General features: G+C 49.8%; 1 protein-coding gene across 2 annotated transcripts in view; it reads right to left on the bottom strand.

Annotated features, from left to right (window-relative positions):
* NEURL1 (neuralized E3 ubiquitin protein ligase 1) overlaps positions 1 to 12,133 on the bottom strand; it is a 463,336-nt gene that overhangs the window by 305,669 nt on the left and 145,534 nt on the right. The gene's annotated exons all lie outside the window — the stretch shown is intronic.

The raw sequence follows: 12,133 nt of genomic DNA, 5'->3' as shown, positions 1-12,133 counted from the left end.
AAACGGTGCCCAGAACCCCCTGACCCACTCAGTCGGTGGTTGAAGGGGCTGAGATCGCTCAGTGCCGATCTGGAGGGGATTGCTTGCCGACGGACCGAGTTCTGTCGATTGAAAGCCTGGCCGGGGCAGACAGAGACGTATCTCCCAAGATGTCGGTCTGACGGGAGAATAGAGGCCCGGAGCCGATCGGAACACCAGAGCGCTGGCGCCCTGCTATAGCACTCAGCGGGCGGCAGACTGGAGGATCACAGGTTTCGGGACACGGACATATAGCTCCTAGCGAGGAGGGCGCGCGGAGCGGGACTTACCACCCCCCCTGCCTCGCAGCCGCATTGAGCTGCGGAGTCAAAGGGGACGACGGGCCCGAGATCGATGGCACTGAAGCGGAAGGGGGAGTGCCAGACAAGCGACCGCAGGTGAGCGCTCCCTCGGGGCACGAACAAGGTGGTTAACCCATTGAAGCGCCCGAAGCCCAGATAAAATCCTGTCCTGTGAGAGCCCGCAAGCTGGCGAGGCCACACCCGCTGTAGTCCCGGGTGCATCTGCGGCCCTTGCGTGGCCCGAGGCCCGAGGAACATCGGAGCCCTGTTGAGAGCAGCGGCGGTGGAGAGAATCGCAGCTCTACATAAACCGGGAGACGAACAAGGTGGTTAACCCATTGAAGCGCCCGAAGCCCAGATAAAATCCTGTCCTGTGAGAGCCCGCAAGCTGGCGAGGCCACACCCGCTGTAGTCCCGGGTGCATCTGCGGCCCTTGCGTGGCCCGAGGCCCGAGGAACATCGGAGCCCTGTTGAGAGCAGCGGCGGTGGAGAGAATCGCAGCTCTACATAAACTGGGAGAGACGATCGGATTCCCCGGGACCTGACTCCTGTACATGCCAGTGCCCACATTGCATTACGCCAGATGCCCATGGGGATCCTCCCAGATGAAAGGCCTGGACTGAGGGCAGAAGCGCAGTGACGGCGAGACGGTGCACGGCCGTGGTGAGCTGGTGCCTGTTGCAGGAGCTCCTCGGCCTGGTGCGGAAGCGGTTCCTAAACGCAAGCGAAGGGCCCACTGGAGAGCTGGAGGTCACCGGCGCCCTGCGGGGGGGAGGAACGGATAATTAACTAACGAACCCGGTGCGGCCAGTGGACTGGGGGACCGAGCGACGGACCCCAGGAGGCCTAGAACCAATATAGAGCTGCTAGCCATGGCCTGCACCTAACCCCATTGTACAGCACTGCACGAGTAGGGACTGGCAGCAGTACATCGCCCTCCCCCCTTGGCGGTGTGGCGCGAAGCGGAGCCACGCAGGAGCAGACCGGCCCACTTAGATACTGGCCTGAGGAGCTGGATGGCACCCCACAAGCCCTGGCCCCACGACGCCCTGCAGATTGGGAGTGACGGGGACAGACCCGGGAGTGGCGGCTTAGTGGCCCACGGTGATCCGCGCAAGAGAGGCATCAGAGGAGAGCTGTGGGAATTGGCCGACGCCAGCAACATAGCGGAGGTGAGGCCTGGGGAGCTTAGAGGACGCAATTGTACGGCATAAGATCAAAATTGATTGGGAGTGTGCGGACCACCGGCTTGCCCACAGGGAGGCGTTTGGGCACGGCCCCTCTCACTGTGTGTCCCTAGCAACCCTATAGATCGGACGAGGAGGGGGATTTACCTCTGCGGTGACGCAATATGGGGAAGCCAAGAGGAAAGAAAGAGGGGACTCAGCAACAGTCGGACACTGAACTCTCGGGCCATGGCGAACAAGAGGAACAGGACCAACTTCGCGACCCGCAACTGCAACAGCAGCTAGACAAAATCCTGGCGGCGATAGTGGGCACCAAAGCAACGCTGCAGCAAGATATAGCGCAAGTGGCGATGGGCCTCGGGCTCCTGCGGGCGGACCATGGCAAGCTTGTGGACAGAGTTACAGAGGTGGAGAATACGCTTCAGACCATGGGCCCAATGCAAACTGCCCTCAAGGCTACTATGTTTGATGTCCTAGATCGAGTAGGGGCACTGGAGAAAAGGGCGCAGGAGGCAGAAGGGCGCAACCGCCGGAACAATGTCCGCATAGTAGGGCTACCTGAAAAAACGGAGGGAGATGATATGGTGAAGTATTTGGAAGAATGGCTCAAGACGGTGGTGGCTCCGGAGGGCCTATCGACCTTCTATTTGCTGGAAAGAGCTCACAGGGTGCCCGCTAGACCTCCCCAGCAGGGGCGACCCCCACGACCGGTGGTGGCGAGGCTGCTACATTACCGGGACAGAGACCTTCTGCTCCAGAGAGCATGTATGCATGGGCCCTACCAGGTGGGAAACAGCAAGGTAACCCTGTTCCCGTACTACACACATGAAACCCAACGGCGACGATCCTCCTTCCTAGCTGTTAGAGGACTGCGAGAGGAAGACCTCCAATACTCGCTGCTATTCCCAGCCAAACTGCGAATCATTGTAGATGGCTCATCGAACTTCTTTGATACGCCGGAGGACGCCTGTACGTGGTTGGAACTATACAGAGCAGGAAAAGATGGTACGAAGCGTAATGCACGAATCCCTGCAGATTTTCTGCAGCAGAAGAGATCACGAAGGCCCCGACGCCGACGAGGGAGCATGAGGGGGCCACTCTCGCAGGAGGCAGAGGCGGAGCGGAGAGATGCGCTTGATGCGGTGATGGCGCTATCAAGCTCCCAGGTTCACCGATCTCCAGGGCGGACAGACTCGGACAAAGGCAAAGATGGCTCGGATGATGAACAGTCTGAAGCAGACATTACACACCTACCACCAGTCACGCCGGCCACGGCGGACGGAATGCTGGACGAGGGTTAGGGAGGCTGTGAGGCTGTTTCTAGAGAACGACCCTGAACTTACTGGACTCACCACTGCAGGCTTGGCATGAGAAAGGGGGGTGGAAGGCAGTGGGAGGCAGGTGAGTGCAGGTGGGCATGGCGACAGGAGAGCCGGAAGAGACAACCGGACCACGGACCTGGTAATTACATAGGCCCCTGAGTATAGCCTGTCGAGAATGTTAGCTCCTACGCTGAGGGGGGGAAGGGGGGATAACGGGGGGGCTTGATTATAATGGGCTCAGCTGGACAATGCGACTTAGAGGAACTGAGGCGGCTGCCCGTTGGTAACCAGTCCCCCCTCGTTGCCCATAAGGCAGGCCCACAATGTCTGCTGTCGGGCCTAACAGTTGTTTGACAGAAGTCATGGTTTGGATGGGAACTAGATGGGAGTTACTAGGTCCTGTTCTTGGGGGGGTGGGGGGATTGGGACTGTTGGGGGGACGTTGGGGAGGGATCTTCACCGACGCAGAAGCGGAGAAATGTTATCGATTCCGCAGGATGCTATGGGAGAATGGCTGATTCAACAAATTTGAGATGTATAACCTGGAATGTGAGGGGGCTTCACACTATGACGAGACGACATAAGGTTCATGCCTACTTAATCCGCAGGGGGGTACACATTGCACTACTCCAAGAAACACACTTAACAAAGGCAGAAGGGATAGCGCTGCAGCGTAGATGGAGGGGCCAGGTATACAACACCACATACTCTGCATTTGCTAGAGGGGCACTGATCTGGATTAGGGCGGGAGTCCCTTTTTAAGTGGCTAGACAAGTGGTTGATCCTGAGGGTAGGTACGTAGCTGTTGAGGGGAAGCTAAGAGGCAGGGACATCGCCTTTTGCAGTGTATACGTGCCCAATGTTGATCAGTTGGGCTTTCTGGCGAGGATGTCTGGGGCTTTGGCCCATTACTTAGCGAGTCCACTGGTGATGGGGGGGGACTTCAACTCCGTTGCAGATGTTTCCCTAGATAGATCTCACCCTCCCCTGGCAGACTCCCCGGTGCATCGCTTGACCAAGGGTAGACTAGATTGGCAGGTGCGCTGGGGACTCATAGACGCTTGGCGTGTGCAGCACCCGGGAGACCGAGACTACTCCTATTTTTCTGGCATGCATGAACTACACGTTAGATTAGATGCGATACTATGCTCCCCGACAGTAATGCCAGCTATAGTGCGAACTGAATATCTAACCAGAACGATTTCAGATCATAACCCCCTGTTAATTACCATGGATTGGATGGCTGGGGTCTCGTGCGTTCCTACTTGGAAACTGCGACCCGAAGCGTTAGATGACCCACTGTTCCATGCAGCGCTAGAAGAGGGAATAACACAGTATTTTGCGGAAAACGCGGGCACGACTGCGACGAGGGCGACAGAATGGGATGCCTTCAAAGTGGTCATCAGGGGACTCTGCATAGGGAAACATACGGGTATACGGAAAACACTCCTGGACAATCTGGACAAAGCGGACTCCAGTCAGCGGGAGGCGGAGATGGCGAGGCCTGGCCACCCTGAGCTACAGGAAGCGCTTAGTGCAGCTAAAGAAGCGGTAGCAGTTGAAGTGGAGCGCTTGCGCAGCTTTGACCATAGAGCCTACATGATGAGGGCCCATGCGGAGGGAGATAAGGCGGGGACATTATTGGCTTGGTTAGCCAACCCCACAAAGGGGAGTTCCCCCATCCTGGCTTTAGAGACGGCAGAGGGAGGAATGGTCTACACCCAAAACGAAATTATGCAGTGCTTCAAGCGCTATTATGAGGCACTTTATAAAAGTAGATTAGAGGACGGGGACCCTGCCATCGACACTTTCCTGGATGAGCTGGACTTGCCAGGACTGGACCAAGAGCAGGCGAAAGATTTGGGGAAAGACATAGAGCCAGGAGAAATTTGAGATGCCATTAAGCGCATGGCCCGCAACAAAACACCAGGACTAGATGGATTACCCATAGAATTCTATGGGAAATATGCTGACTTGCTGGTGCCGCGGCTCCAAGAAGTCTATAAAGAAGCCAGATAATCAGGACAGTTGCCCCAATCAATGCGCGAAGCGCTAGTGATCCCGTTGTTGAAGCCAGGGAGGGCGAGTGAGAACACGGCCTCCTATAGACCACTGTCGATGTTAACCACCGACTATAAAATACTGAGTAGCATACTGGCGGCCCACTTGCTGCAATACATGACCACGCTAGTCCAAGAAGACCAAGCTGGTTTCATACCAACGCGAAACACGACTGCGAACATCAGGAGGTTGGTGCGACTACTAGACGATGATCACCCAGAAGCACAAAAGCCAATGATACTATCAGTAAATATCGAGAAAGCTTTTGATAGCTTAGAATGGGGATATTTATATAAAGTTTTGCGACAGTTTGGATTAGGAGAGGGTTACCTACAATGGACGAAAGTACTATATACTTCGGCAGTGGCCAGAGTGAGAATGGGATCGTTGATATCACCGAAATACCCGGTAGAACGAGGGACGAGGCAGGGATGCCCTCTCTCCCCGTTACTGTTCGCCTTGGCGGTGGAGCCCCTCACGGTTAAGATTCGGACAGGTCAACACTACGGGGGCCTGGATAGCAGAGACGGACAACAGCATATATCGCTTTACGCAGACGACTTACTACTATTCCTTGAAGACGCCGATAGGGCAATGGCAGGCGCGGAGAGCTTACTCTCGGATTTTGGGGACGTCTCGGGCCTGAGAGTTAATTGGTCCAAGACATGCCTGTTCCCAGTAAGACAAGGAGAGACTAGACCGGACATGAATCGAGCAGTGCGCTGGGAACCCACCTGCCTGAAATACCTAGGCGTACACATCTATCACACGACAGCAGATACGCTGGAGGGGAATGTGGGCCACAGTGTAGAGCGCTGAGAGGTAGTATGGCCTTTTGGGCCACACTTCCATTGTCGGTGACAGGCCGCATATCCCTCTTGAAAATGGTGGCACTCCCTCGTTTGTTATACTATTTTAGGACGCTGCCGGTGTGGATACCCAGCTCCACTTTCAGATTACTGAAATCGATGGTGGTATCTTTTCTCTGGGGTGCGGGCAGGCGTAGAGTTGCGCAGGCGACGCTTTTGCGACCCAAGGCCGAAGGAGGACTAGCGGTCCCAGACTTTGAACTATGCTATTTAGCAGCTCAATTGCAGATCTTCACACAAAATGTAGCGAGGGTATTCCGAGGACCGGAACACAGGAGGAGAGGGGGAATGCCGCTCCACGTCCTTTCATATATTGCTTTGCAGCAGAAACTAGACCCCAGGGACCTTCTCACAGAGGACACAACAATCAGACTCTGTTGGAATCGTTCCCAACTCAGGGCGGGAGTGCTACATCCGTATGCGCCCGAGATACTGCTTGGGATGCTGACGGCATTACAGCACGGCGGAGATTGGTCGCAATTACAACTCTGGGAAGAAGCAGGACTGCAAGTGGTAGGGGATCTATATGAATACGGGGCTCTGCTACCCTACCAAACTCTCCAAGAGAGATTTGATCTCCCAAGGGGAGGTTTCTTGCTACACGCAGCGCTTACTAGAGTGATTCAGGCGCACTGGAGGGAGGGGCTGCTGGAGCCTAAGACGTCGATGGCCTGCCAGTACACCATGATGGCGGCAGGGACCTTCAAGGCGGTCACGTGCCTATATTCTAGAATGCTTCATGAAAACCTGCCGCCCCTGGCTGTATTAAAGGGAAAGTGGGAAGCTGATCTAGGTAAAGATATCCCTGAGACAGCTTGGGCGCAGATAGTGCGACGAGCCTGGAAGTGCACGAGGAACGCAAGGTTTCAACTAGTGCACTTCTATATCCTCCACAGAGCATATTTGACACCTGGAAAAATCCAGAAATATCTTAAGGAAAAAGAGGCAGCATGTCCCAGATGTACGAGAGCGGGGGTGGAATTGGAACATATGCTGTGGTCTTGCCCAGCGATGGGACTTTACTGGAAGGAGGTGGGGGATACCCTGAATGAGGTGACAGAGAGGTGACTGGAGTTCGATATGGCCATTAGTATACTACACTGGTTCCCCCACACGTCCAAGAATAAGATTACGAGTAAGTTCATAGATATGGGACTTCTATTAGCAAAACGAGAAATTACGAAACGTTGGAAAGCAACAGTGGGTCCCACCAGTAAATGATGGAAGGGCAAATTTCTCAAATGGGCCACCAGAGAAAGCGCGCTGCGTTATCAGTTGGCACGCAGGCGAAACGACGATAAGGCGCTAGAGGCGGCGGCTGCATGGGAGGCGCTAGTACAGGCATTGCGAGACTATGAGTCATACGACGATGAAGAGGGGCAGGTCACGGATGGGGGGATAGCCCCGGAACAAGACGGGTACATCGCATAACTCAACACATAGCTACTCCTAGGAATTTATGGTAAAAGAGGACAGAGACGGCTACCTGCGTCGTTGGTGGGGAATGAGGGAGGGGGAGAGAACTTACAGTTTTCATATTGTTTAAGTGTAGGGCCTAAGTTACGAAGGTTTCCGTTTTATCCGATGCACAGCTCGTGAAGGGCTTACATATCCTCATACCATGTACTGTATAACTGGTGGGGGGCTTTTGATTAATCCTTACTGAGTATGTTGATAAATATCGAGTAAGGGTTTGTATATGTTTGTACAAAAAACCAATAAACTACGTTTTCAAAAAAAAAATTGTATAACAGGTGCTTCTCCATTTTCTCTTTTAAGGGGTAGGACTGCTCACACAAATGTATGTCCTAATTCGTTACTTAGCAAAAACAACAAGGGCATTGTTTGCAATTAGGAATTAGCATCCAAAGTTTTACACAAACAGAATCTCATGAAATCTGTGCATGACTCTAAAAAAAGATTTTACACAATAGAATTGAAAGTTGGTGATTGGGTTCTCATCAAAAATCCCCAAAAAATAGCAAAAGGTCTGTCTAAATTCTCCCCACCTGTACAAGTTACGGGTGTCAGTAAAGGTTCAGATTTACTTGGCCGTAAGGGTTGGTGGAACAAGAGATCGCTGGTACATCTTTCTGATTCACAGGCTCGTTCCTTACTTAACTTAACCAAACAGGAATTTGAGCACTGTGATTGGTCTTATTGGTAACATGTTCCAAAATCTGATGAAAAAAGCTCCTCCACAGGTCAGAGTCCCATTGTGTGTCCCAGCCAAGTACGTGTCTCTTCCTCTGCCACTGCTGTGACTACTGCTGACACTTATTCATTACCACCAGAATTGGGATGTTCGTTGTAGAAGATTACCTTCAAAGTTGAATGATTATGTTTTGTCATAATTTATGTTAATTGTTTTAGTTTTTGCCTTTTCACTCTGTTTATTGTGGAGAGGGAGAAGTTGTAATGTGTAGCCACCGCGAGCATATTGTTTCCTCGTGCTTGTGCTCAGGCTCGAGGATGTCTCGCTCTTTCACTTATGTACATTCAAAAAGAGTTCCATGATCGGACGCTGCATGTCGCATTCCAGGGTTCTGACAATGTTAATCAGTTGTCGGTAATCCTGGTGTGCGGCGGAGGCGTCTGGTCGTGGGTGCAACATTTCTATGAATAAATTCCTTCTTTTCATCTACAAAGTCTCCAGTCGTCCATACCACACTGACCCACATAGTATTTTATGGAAGCTGAGCAAATGATGGCTTGTATGATTTACCAGAGGGTCTCTTCTCTGACTCTGAGAGTTTAACAAGTCTAAATATCCATAGTAGAATAGGTTTTGCATTGATATTGGGTTCCTGCACAACCTTACTCCACTCTCTCCTTAAGCCCAATAGGTTTGAGGGACGAGAAGCCATGTTTGACATTTTGCCTAACAGCTAGCCTGTTTTCATATTCAAAATGGTTTCGGGGCTTTGACAGTGAATGCACAGTTGATCTACACTGCATTGGAAGTCCAGATGTTCTCTTATATACAGCCATGGTTGGTGTCCCTAATAAACAGTTCTTAGAGGACGACAACATATTTCATGTACTGCCCCGGCAATGAACCTATGGTACTTATTGGGATAAACCTCGGATCTTGGATACAAATCTAGTCCACAATTGAAGAGCTAATACCATTTCGGTCAGTAATTCCATTTTGAGAAAGGTTTTGAAAATGCACAGATTTAGTGTAGTCCAAAAAGATCCTTTTACCCACTACGAAAACCGAGAGGAGAGGCCCAGTCTGATCTCTCGTGTCAGTATTTCAACATACAATAGCTGATGGGCCTCCCAGAATACAGAGGCTCTTCCCCTACTGGGGCTGGAGACCAGATCCTCAAAGATCCAACATCACTCCCTCTAAAACAGAAAGCAGGGCTTAAAACTTTTGCCTCTAATAAATATTCAAATTACATATCGTCATATATCCTTAGGACGAATATGTTTAAACCTTTCACGGATTCTGATTTACGCCTAGCTACTACTGGAGTTCACGATTTGGCATTTCACAAATAGTGAAACTCTTCATATCAGGGTAGCAGCTTCACTGTTGGGACGGAGTGAGGGCCACTGGAGGAGGAGAGAGGTGTTTGTAGGATCTACACAGGTATCGCCTCAGGAGCTCTGTCTATGACCGTGGACTAGCACCATGGGGAAGATTTATAAAAGTACTTTTGCCCGCAAGTAAAGTGACTATTTACACAATAGTGAAACCGGAACTCAATACTGCATCTACTTTATTCTCAAGAACCAAAAATATTACATAAAGAGTTAAACATCTGGTTGTTCTCCAACTCTGGTAAGATCTACATTTTTTATAGTGCCTGAAACTGCAATCTCCAAACCAGGGCATACCTCTAAAGGTTACCAGATCACCATAGACAATTTTCTTCATTTATTCATTCACAGACAAAATCAAAGGCATTAAGAAATGAAATTGTGATGTGTTACGCAATGGGGTATGGTTCTGAATTTTCTGTTGTCCAGATGTTTGGGAGAAAACATTGCAGATGAACTGAGCCCAGAGGTGGCAGGAAGTCACATTTGACTTTGTGTACAGCAGCAAATACCCCTGCACCGGACTTTACTGGTTGAAGGTGTAAAAAAGTTATTGTATTTATAGGGGACTTGCTATTCCTGACGTTGATGCATTCGTAACTTTATTGAAAATCAAAAAAGGTAAAGCACTTGAATGCAAAAACGGAGACTGTGTGGAGATATCAGCTGAATACATGTTTCTGGTGGTAATGCTATCCTCCTAATTTATTTATTTATTTATTTTATTTTTTATTTGAGTTTTATATAGCGCTGGCTAGACCCGGAGGTATCAGAGCGCTTTACATAAGTATCCACAAAATTACATCAGTTACAAGTTACATCAGTTACAAGAAAACATTTCAAGAGCGTCGGAAGACGGAATAAATGGAGCTTAGAAGGGTAAGGGGGTGGGGTAAAGGTATAGGAGCGAGAAAGGATGGAGATAGGATGGATGGAGAGACAAAGGAGAGTCTGCCCAAAGTCCAGCTGGGTAGGTGACGGCCGAGGGGGAAGTCCACAGACCATCTCCTCTATAGCTATCAGGTAGCTCCACCGGGCATCAGTCAAGTGGCTAGGTCTCAATGAGAAAACAATTAGAGAGCAAAGAGGAGGGATAAATGGAGTCTACGTTGTATCACTAGGAGTAGGAACTCGTGGCATTCGCCTAGGCTTGTCCTTAAAATCAGTTCGGGCCACAGCTGCAGGCAGAGAATGAAGTTATTCATTCAGTGTACTCGACAAACGAGCTTTGTACGTCACATCCGTTCCTAACTGCAGTGGACGGTGGGTTGCTTATTTATGTGGTTCTTACAAGGACGAGAGAACACATCGGGTTCCTCGTGACTTCCCTCGTTCTTGCCATTGGTTGTTCTACTCGGGACTCATGGTAACATGAAAAAGAGTCATGGAGACACAGGGCGCGTGAGTGCCACCCGTCATCATGGGTATCTAAAATAAACAACTGACGGATTAAAAGGGGATGCCTTGTCTTTCTGCATTTCTGTACATTCTCCCAGTGGGAAAACTAACATCAGTTAGAGATCCGTTTGAGTCACTTTCAAACAGAGGCTGGATTGCCACCTCCAGTGAAAGGCAGACCATCAGTCTGAAACAAACAGTCCCCCTTTCATTCATTCATTCATAGAAACTTTATTGCGGCTATTACAGCCAAAAAAGCACATTAAAAATTTACATTGTTTGGAATCCATACTAGATAAAAGATAAAAGGTCATAAAATACATTAAGATATAAACGTATATGAATAAAATACCAGTACGGTGAGTAAAAATGGCCCGGGATCGGCTTCGAGCCTACTAGTAAAAACTTCTGGCGCTCTCATCGGTTTACTTCCAGTAACATCGTACTGACCATAAAAATCACAAAAATACAGGATTAATCAAAGTGGCAGGTGCAAAGAGGGAGAAAGCTCAGAGTTGCTTGTGGTCTGATCTAGTTTTGGCAAATTCCTGCGTATTGACTACATAGAAAAAAGAAATTTCGAGATTGCAACCACATGGACCGGGTCAGTGTCGGATTTTAGGATTCCAAAAAATTCACAATAATTCCTAATGCCCAGGTTTCTACAGAGCTGGATAATCCATTTCAGCCTAATCTGTTTATATGCCACACAGAAAAGCATAACATGGACTGTTGTTTCTTCCTCCACATGGCAACCAGGGCAAAGGCGACGGGACACTCCAGCCCACTTATTTGTTATCGCATATAGCGGTAGTGTCCCATACCTGAATTGCAGGAACAGTTTCTTAGCTATTGATGGTTGTATAGAATCCAACACCCGCTCAAATTCATAGTGACACTTGAAATCCAGAAACCCATAGGTTAGACTTGTGGGATGGGCTGACTGCAAGGTTTTTATCAGATTATGCTTTTTCAATGCAGTTGCCAAGATTTGTTTAGGAGTGGCTAAACAAGATTCGTCTGGATTGGTCCATAGATTCTCCCTTCCAATTGCACAAAAAGAATGCCTTACAAATGATAGCCAGGGTATACTGCCAGCCCCCAAGGTTGTCATTACCGCTTTTAATTCCTCCCTGTAACAGCCCAACTCCGGAGTACTCCATAGCCGCCGCCAATAGAGCAACGGACGTGAAGAGATGAGATCCACTATTGGAAGGATATTCAAATCCATCCATAGCGGTACAAGTGGAGTATTATTTGATAAGGTCAAGATTTGTCTAATAAAATTATTTTCGGTTAGTGAGAGGGCTTTAGATGGGCGGTGCCCCCAAAGTTCCACCCCATATAGGGAGGCTGACCTAGCTTGAACTTTATAAATTTCAAGCACAAGCGGTGGGCTTATAGTCTTTGAAATACAACTCTTC

The sequence above is a fragment of the Triturus cristatus genome, chromosome 1_2 (genome assembly GCF_964204655.1).
Source record: "Triturus cristatus chromosome 1_2, aTriCri1.1, whole genome shotgun sequence".
Classification (NCBI taxonomy): domain Eukaryota; kingdom Metazoa; phylum Chordata; class Amphibia; order Caudata; family Salamandridae; genus Triturus; species Triturus cristatus.
This window is presented reverse-complemented; position numbering and strand designations above follow the sequence as displayed.